We start from the raw sequence: 9,687 nt of genomic DNA, 5'->3' as shown, positions 1-9,687 counted from the left end.
ACTCTTAATGACCGTGGCAATCCTTGCAACTTGTGTGCTTTAGGACAGCATACATTCTTGTGCACTGCTGTTTCTTTTTTCCTCTCATTACCCGTGAACCCGCACAACACAGGTCACTAGTATCTCGTATGCCACACCTGTGCTGCACAGGTGTGGCATACGAGATACCACTGACGTGCGGAGAAGCCTATGTGGGCCAAATAAGGTGGTGCATTATTGACCGTGCTGCTGAGTATGCACGATCTCTAAAAGGAGGCAAAGGGCATTACATAAGGAGAGGCAACAAGTGATATAAAAGAAGCATAAAAACACACGCACAAAGAACACACACTACAAACTTCAAAAGCTAAAGAGAAAAAAAATAAAGAAAAGGGATAAAGGATTAACATGCACAGTGGAAGGATACAAAGAAAAAATCGCTTGCGGCAGCGAGCACAGATTAAAGTCATTGAGCAAACATGGTAAAAATGACGAACTATTCACATATTGTGAAGACGATGGGCGAGTTCTGCACGAAAGGACTTTGATTCATTGCATAAAACTACATCGTTAGGTAGGGCATTCCAGAGTGTTATTGCACTGGGGAAGGTTGAACTATTCATTGCTAATGTACAGGTCTTGATACCGGCTATGGGGCGGCTATGGCTAAGGCGACTTGAATTTCTTATCGGGGATTTTAGAAGTGGGTGTCTTGATGCTGGGTGGTGGAAGAAGCGGTGAAGCAGCAAAGACGTGAGATGATGCGGCGTGATTCAAGCAATGGGAGGGAAAGAGAGCGTTTGAGTGCAGTGATACTAACTTCTTTGGAATATTCTGAGGTGATAAACCTGGCGGCGCGATTTTGGATGGCCTCGATTTCGGCGGAAAGGTATGCTTGAGATGGATTCCAGAGAGATGATCCGAATTCAAGTTTAGGGTGGACGAATGTTTGATAAGCCAGTTTTTTAACATCTGGAGATGCTGCTTTCATGTTTCCCCGGAGACAACCTAAGACACGTGAGGCATCGGAACATATCGTTTGGACGTGAGTGACCCAAGAGAGTGACGATGTCAGATGTAAACCAAGGTACTTGTAGGATGTTGTTGGAGCAATCGGAACCGTGCTAATGCTTTAAGTGTGCTGGATTACAGTGCGCTTGCGAGAGAATGACAAGAGTTGGCATTTTTTAAGGTTTAAAGGCATGAGCCATCGGTCGCACCATGTAGCTATTGCATCAATATCTTTTTGCAGAAGGTGGCTGTCGGTGGGATGACGAATGGGGCTGTATATGACACAGTCGTCTGCAAATAGTCTTAGCTTGGCGTTTATGTTAACTGGAAGTTCGTTGATGTAAATTAGGAATAGCAATGGTGACAAGCCTGCGCCCTGGGGGACACCTGATGTAACATTATTTTGGGGTGAGCGGTAACCATTGCTTGAGGTAAACTGCATTCGCCCATTAAGAAATGTCTCAATCCAGGTGATAAGGTTGTCGGGAATGCCTGGGGAAGAGAGTTTTGTGAGCAGGTGTGAGTGCGGAACACAGTCGGAGGCCTTTCAAAGGCCTTCTGCAATCTGAAAAGATGGCGTCGATTTGAAGGTTGTCGTCTATTAAGCGAAGGATGTCATGTGTGAATTCAGCCAATTGCGTCTCACAGGAGTAGTGTTTACGGAAACCGTGTTGGTGATGATAAAAGAAGATAAATGAATCCAGATGGTTCATTTGATTGGGCGATATAACATGTTCAAGTAATTTCGAAGGAATGCTCGTTAAAGAAATAGGGAAATAGTTAGAAGGATCTGTGCGATCACCTTTTTTAAAGATTGGTATGATTTCGGCTATCTTCCAGTCGTCGGGGATTTCTCCGGATTCTAATGATTGTGTAAATATTAGGTACAGTATCTGGCTTGAGACTAGACTAGTGTTTTTCAGGAGTTTACTTTTTATGTGGTCACAGCCAGACGATGAAGAAGTCTTGAGGGAACTGATTAGATTTTCTATTCCGGTCGCGGCGACTGTGATTTGAGGCGTGGGCATTGTTGAGGTGGTTGGGGAAATATTTGGACTGCAAGCAGCTGAGGAGGAGACTGAACAAAAATATTTATTTAGAATTGTTGCGCACTCTTTACTGTCTATTGGATCACGATCAGGGTCTAGAAGTTCAATTCGATTCGATCGCAATTTAGTGAAAGAATGCGCCAGAATTTATTTAGGTTGGATTTGAGGATTGAATGTAGGTCGGTAGAAAAAACTTCTTTTTGGCAGAGGCTAATTTTTCGTTATATTCTTTCGCGCATTGGTGGTACCGTTCCCACGCTACGGGCCGGTTTGCAAGTTAGCAGTTCAATAAAGCCGTTTTTTCCTATTAACAAGCCTTTTTAGTTCTTTGCTAAAGGGCAACTGCATAGGTTTTAGAAATCGACAAGCTTAAAAATGTCGAATGTGTGAAACTTCCAGGTAAAGTATGCGAAGTCCTTTTGGCCTGGCATTTGAAACGGTGTCGTAATCACTAATTAAAACTGGGGCGGCCTTCAAGATTTTCCGCAGCGCACAACGCTAAGTGGGGGACGCATTATGACGTCACCGAAGGTACCGGTACATTTCCAACGCATAAACGCCTGCTTTGAAGGAAAAAAGCCGACGGCACCGAGGGCAGTGCCCGCCGAAGGTTGTTTGGCAGCGTCAAATGAGGCACGGCAGGGCGTGGCTGACGGCAGCGGTAATTTGAAATCATACCTTCCGTGACGTCACACTGAACTTCCTCGCATTCCTCCGGTGCCTTGAGGAGAAGTGCAAAACTTCAATCGTCGATTACGTCACTATTTTAAATGGTAGTGCAAAAAAACCTGGAATGCTTTACCTACAGCCTATATGGATTTCAATCCTTGAGTATCGCGAAATTCTCAATAAGTGGCGCAGTTGCCCTTTAAACCATTCGTTGTTAGAATCGGATTTTACACAAAACGACGGAATGTGCTCATTTTTCAACGAAAGGACCGTGGTCTTAGAAAGTTCCCATTTGGTATTAACTCAGCGAGTTTGATAAGCAGTCTGGAAAGAGCTGTAAGATTCTGATAAAGCATGATTGATGGCATCCAAATTAGCTCTTTTGTAGTCGGTGATTATTTTTTTTTTGATGAGGACCGTTTTATAATGGGTAAAGAAAGACGGTAGTGTAGTAGGTTGTGATCGCTAATGCCTCGTGGAACGGTTATACCTTTTGGTCAAATGTTTAGAGGAATCCCCCAAGGTGGAGTAAATTTGTAATAAGGGAGTAATTACTTCCTTATTACAATTCTCTAGATGCACTATGTTCTAAAATTTTGATCATTTTATACAACTTGATGTGAGTACTCTGCTTTTATGTATATTTCATTGTAAGTGTATTTTATTGTTTGTATTCAAATAGTGGTACTTTTGTTCTCCTTTTGTTGTATCTTGTTTATGTTTATTTCAATCACCTTAAATGTCTAAGCCACTGTATGTAACGGTTTTCCGGGCCCAGTCAAGCTGCGAAAGCAGCTTTTTGCCTGGAAATCCTTCCAGTTGTTCTGGAAAAATAAATTCAAATTCAAATTCATTTGACCAACACTGTTCCCACTTCGAGTTATTGATCAATTCGCTCTCGCCCTACCATAAGCTTGCCGTCCCGGTTAGCTCAGTTGGTAGAGCGACTGCTCCGGTGAAGCGGTGGTCCCGGGTTCGAACCCCGGACCAGGACGAATTTTTCTTTAACTACGATGTTTCTGAGAAAGCTGTATAGCTTTCCTCTGTAGCCGTATGATTATACCTTTTACGTTGATAGGGGAAGTTTTCAGGAGTAGGTTAAGAATATTGTTTTCTCTTGTTGGGCATGTAGTGATATGGTGTAGATTGAGGTCACGTGTTAAATCAAGGAATTGTGTTGGATCGTTGGAGGATGACCTATTGAGCACTAAGAGTAAGGGCCAGCTAATGTGCGGGAAGTTGAAATCGCCAAATAAAGAGATAAGGAAGTTAGGAAATTTATTTTTGATGTTGTTTAAGGCACGGCCAAGCGTGTCACAGAAGGATGAGGCGCTATCCGGTGGCCTGTAGCAAATGCTGAGAACAATTTTTCTTCCCTTGTCGTTCAAGTATACCCACATGAGTTCGAGGGTGTCGTCGGTGCTGATATGAGGCGATGATAATATCTTCTTAATAGCTGCGAGGACGCCACCACCTTTTCTGTTTTTCCTATCGTGCCGGTATATTGTGTAGTGAAGGTTAGGGGAAAAGATTTTGCTGCATTTGATATCCTCGTTCTGCCAGGTTTCCGTTAGGAGCGCTGTATCAGCGTCGATATCAGTAATGAAGCTATCAAGTGCATCACGTTTTGGGATGACGCTCCGGATATTCGTGAATGCAATATTCAGATCAAGATATAGCAAAAGACGCCGGATGGGGACGGATGATGGTATCTGGTTTTTAGTGGGTCATGTCGTGGTTCCTGAAGCGCTCTCGGTGGGTGGTCCTGTGTTACGCCGCGTGCTAGCTGCTGAGTTAGGGGTTTCCAATACGCTAGCAGTGGCAGGGTCGTAAAAATAAGATTTATTGCCAACATAAAGCTTGTCAAAAGCAAGTTTAAACGCGCACTTTTGTAGCCGGATGAACTGAAGTAGCTTTGAACGTGCATGGCGAGTAGGAAATTCAAAGTCTTCTCTGATGGCGTAGTTTGTCCCCTTAAGTTCTCACCCGCAGGACAGTACGTTCTCTTTGGTTTTGAACTGTGCGAAATTTACAACGATGGAGCGTTTCTTGTCGTCGGACTGACTTCCAATTCGCTGAGCACGTTCAATGCAGTTGCTGTCGAGATGAAGATCGAGGTGATCAGCACACAGGGTCACAATTTTCTTCTCCGATTCTGCCCATTATTCGTTGTTTGTGTCATCGAGGCCTAAAAAAGCAAGTTGTTGCGGCGCATTCAGTTCTTGGTGTCAAGGTTTGCAGCTTTCAAGACAGTGATTTCGCGGTGTATTTTGTCTCTTTCCTTTGAGGGTTTGCCAGGGTTCGGATGATGGTCGGATGATTCAAGTTTCTCTGGACGGATACTTACGGTTTTTCGTGCAAGGCTAGAGTGACCTTGAGGTGATCAACTACAGAGCGGATTGCTTCAAAACTTTCTTCTAGCTGTTGCATGCGAGTGTCAACGGATAAGGGGTCATTATTTGAGCCAGGACCGGGGTTTAGTTCGTCACCGGATAGTAACAGCATCAACTGGGACAGGGAATTGCACCAGCCCTGGCACTAGCCTGGGCGAGATCAGCAGTAAACGTGTTTACTGATTTGAGCTGCGCCAACGGCATTACATTCATCCTGTGATGCTTTTCGTGCAGGTCAGTTCCGTCCGGACGGGGCTGCCATCATGCCCAAGCGGAAGCGTCCAGATGTAAGCGCTGCCGTCAAAACTTACCACGAGGAGGTTGCACCCAAAAAGGTTCCAAAGTCCAAAGAGGTTCACGTTCCCGTGGAGGTGCAAGTTCCCGAGGAGGCTGATGTTCCCAAACACGAAGACGTACCCGAAGACGAGCAGGTGCCCGCCGACGACGAGGCGCCTGCCGAAGTCGAGGAATCCCCAGGCGTCGAGGCATCCCCAGGCGTCGAGGCATCCCCAGGCGTCGAGGCATCCCCAGGCGTCGAGGCATCCCCAGGCGTCGAGGCATTACCAGGCGTCGAGGCATCCCCAGGCGTCGAGACATCACCAGGCGTCGAGGCATACCCAGGCGTCGAGGCATGCCCAGGCATCGAGGAGCCCAGAGGAGTCGAGGAGAGGGAAAACGAGGAAGCGCCCAAAAGCGTTGAGGTATTCGAAGACGTTCACGCGACAACGGCCCCGTCACTGCAATTGGAACAGATGGACGGAGTCTGCAGCCGGTACGGTGGTCTAAGAGTCGACCATCGTCGACCATGCACGAGCCGGGAAGGCCATCTGTGCCACATCGTAACCAACATCAAAGCTTGGAACAGCTTCTTCTGGGCCGTCGGGCTGGAACTACAAGAGGACGCTTCCTCGAAGCTCATCCTCGTTCAGGCGAGTGACGGCCTATGCACGAGAAGCCTGAACATAACGAAAGACAGACACCAAGCCGCGACACTTCTGTACCACCTGCTGACTAAGCACCGGTGCGTTGCGGAAGTCACCATCAACGACGATATCCTCACCGGCCATGAAAAAATTATCTGTTCCGCAGTTCGCGACGCGCTGGGGCTGAAGAGGCTTTCGTTGGTCTTGAGGTCACCGGGAGTCGTTGTCTCCGGAGCCCTTGCAGCGACTGTAATTTGCTTGACGCGGTTGAAATCGCTCGACCTGTCCGTGGACTTGCACGGGCACTTCATTGCCGATCTTGCGCCTCTTCTCGCGGAAACAGCTTGCTTAGAGACGCTTATAGCCTTGGAGGTACGTGCGTACCCTGAAGACGCCAGCACCTTCCTAGCAGGGCTGTTCCTAAACAGCAGCATCCGACACCTGTCACTCCCATCAAGGATTCTCAACAGTGGCAGTGCACCCTACGGCATAGGCAACCCGCATGTCGCTCTTGGAACGTACCTGAGGCTGAATACGTCCCTGAGATCGGTGTTTATTAAAGCCCCTGAATATGGTCCGGACATGGACGTGTTGACTATTTGTGATGCCCTGGCTACTCATACGGTGCTGGTTAGACTCAAGCTAGAGGTGAGCACATTCAAGTTGCAGTATGCCACAGCGATAAAGAAGCTTCTGCGCACCAACAAGACGCTGAGGAACTTCAGCTTGATGTGCAGCTGCACCGACGATGACGAAGTAGTTGAAGGATTCCATTGGCATGAATTCCGAAGGTACCACATTCGGCACAACGATGACTACGTAAAGCCCTGGATCTCCGCTCTGCTAGAGAATGACACCTACATCTCGGAACTGACATTCTCAATGTGCGGGTTTAGCCTCTTAGAGTGCCAGAAATTTTGTGGAGCGGTGACCGCGAACAAGTCGCTGAAGAAGATCATCCTCAAAGACCTCGGTCGCCATAGATGGGAAATCTGCAAAACGCTCTCTGAATGTGGCCTGCAAGACAGAGTCGTCGTCAAGGGCCACTGCTTGGTGGACTACCCAGACGAAGGCCCTCCTCCGGTGGGCTGCCCCTCCTTCGCAGTGCCCTTCGGACTGCTCCAGACCGCTGTGTACAGAGCTACCGTGTCTAGTAACCTCACACACGTCACGCTACGAGTGAACTCGATTTTGTGCTTTAACGGTGTGACAGAGCCAGCCTCAACGCCCATCGTTCAGATGATCCAGAGCGCGACTAGCATCACACACCTGGCGCTGTGTCTGGAATTGTGGTGCTGTAACCAGTGCTGGAATGTGTGCGGACCCGCTATATGTGAGGCCGTGTGCCGAAATACGAGCATCAGAAACATGACCGTGATCTTCTCGAGGCAGAATTCCTGGGACTTGGCACCGCTGGCCAGACTCCTGCTCCGAAGTCGAGCCCTGCGTAGTTTCACATTACGCGCTCCCAGTCTCAGAGCTTCCACCGTGTTCATCGCAGAGCTCTCAAAGCCGGAGCTTGCGGATAACTACGCTCTGCAGGACATACGCTGTCTTCGTGGTGGCGTTGATGGGATCAGAAAGCGCCTGGACATCCAGGACATCCTACACAGGAACCGAGCCTTGGCAAAGCAGGCTGCTCGCTTCGTCGCCGGCACCCATGTGAAGTACACTGCAGAGGCTTTTGAGCAGATCTGCACCTCTCCAACCTTGGTAGACGAGCTTAAGGCCACGGCGTTTGTCGACGAAGCTCAAGCTAAAAAGATGATTGCTCGGTGCGTGCTCGGACTACAAGACTTCACAGAGTTCATGCGCCTCGCAGGCGTAGTGCGTGACGGCATAGAGTGCAGCGCCAGGGATGACGGGCAGACGCAGCTGGGTGACCTGCCCGATCTTTGTCTTCGTCGCATCAGGCATTTCTTGCGCTTGAGCGACGTGCTCGCTTCACCTGAGTAGAATGATACCGTACTGAATGTTGTTCCCGTGTTCCTGTAGATATATATGCTGCGTCTATGCATTGTCTAAAATATCATGATCAGTTGGTCCTGCCATGTGGTTACATTTTTATTCCTTAAAGGCGAAAGCTGTTTCAGTTGGTTTAGACATATTGGCATGCATTCTGCCATGATATCCCAGCGTCAGCCGTAAGGCCTTAATTACTGAGCGAATTGAATGCACGTACCTTAAGTGATTTCATTTATTTTCATAGTTTAAATTCAGTTCATTGGCCACCACCTGCCCTTGTTGGTAGGTATAAAATTGCACAGTATTAAATTCCCCTCTCCGTGTTAGGGGAGATTTGAGTGCAGAAGTGAAGATTGAGACAGGGTGGAACACGGCGGGGGGCCAGGTCAGATTTCTCTGATTCGCATCGGCAGGCCGAGGCTTTCTCTTGCGGCTGACGATATAGAATCAACGGCCCAATGCAGTAAGAAATGGCTGAACGAAAGCTGTAATAGCTTTCAAAGATTAATGCGCTTTGCCGTTAGGCTGAGTTGTACAAATTTTTGCGGGACCATATCCTAGAAAGTGACCCGCAACATGCCTGCTGTGATAATGATCATTTTGTGATGCCAATAAAGTGGTGCCTGTATATACCTTACGCGCTCGTTGTTCTTTTCGTTAGCTGCTCTCTCCCCTAATTCATAATAGAAAGCAGCTGTTCTGAATAATGTTTCAGCACCAATTAGAGCGATGCTCTGTCTTTTTGACATTTTCTAACCGTTGGCTTCAGGTGCGTCAAAAGAGGTCGCAATACACGATTCATCCATCTTTCAAGCAGGCACTTTCGACCCGCAGGGCGATCTAGCATGCCAGACAGCTGCACGTTGATGCATGCTTATCGCAAACGTCTAAACAACGAATAAAAGAAAGAAAAGGAATTTGCCTGCTGCGTGCCCCAACCTCTCAGTCTGTTTTATTAACGAATGCATTTATATTAAGTAAGTAAGAGCACATTGACTGGCCAGAAATTGCAGAAATTAATATAAAATAAATGTCCGGGCTTGGCACTTTTTCAGAGTGGTCGCCAAAGCGCAGTAAGGAGGACCCGGGTCAAAAAGTGCTAGATGACGCAAAAGGGAACATTTAAACCACACGCTTATATTTCAAACGCAGCTCCTGTGAAGTCGCTAGGGTGTTCCGGTTGGCTACCCTGCAACTGGGAAGAGGGATGAGGGGATTTTTAAAGGGAGAGAGAGAAGGGGCAAGGACTACAGTCTGTCCCTTAAAGGGCAACTCCGGCGATTTTTCCGCCATTTAAATTAATGGCTGTTTTGTGTTCCTAAGAACCTCCTGTAATGTGTACAATACAAGGTTTTCAAATGCAACCCCAAAATAATTTTTAAAGAGCAAGAAACGCAAAACTCAGAACTCCAAACTGTAACCGCAAAACCGAAACCGGAGAGGTGCCTTCGTGCGGTATTGACTGTGACATTAATAGCGAGTTGGCCGCGCTGCGAAGTTCGAAGCCGCCCTGTCGACATGGTTTAAGTGCGGAGAACAGCTTTTCCTAGACCAGCGAGTCTTTAGAAGACGACTCATTCGACTATTTTGGACTGGACGAGTCGCCATTCAGGTATGATCCACCGCCGCGCGAGCTAGCAGAGTCACACCCCAGGCCGCGTAACCTGCAGCATGGAGACGGTCTGAACTCGGAGAAGT

The sequence above is a fragment of the Amblyomma mixtum genome, chromosome 10 (assembly GCF_055824585.1).
Source record: "Amblyomma mixtum isolate Tamu chromosome 10, ASM5582458v1, whole genome shotgun sequence".
NCBI lineage: Eukaryota > Metazoa > Arthropoda > Arachnida > Ixodida > Ixodidae > Amblyomma > Amblyomma mixtum.
Note: the sequence above shows the minus strand (reverse complement) of the source record.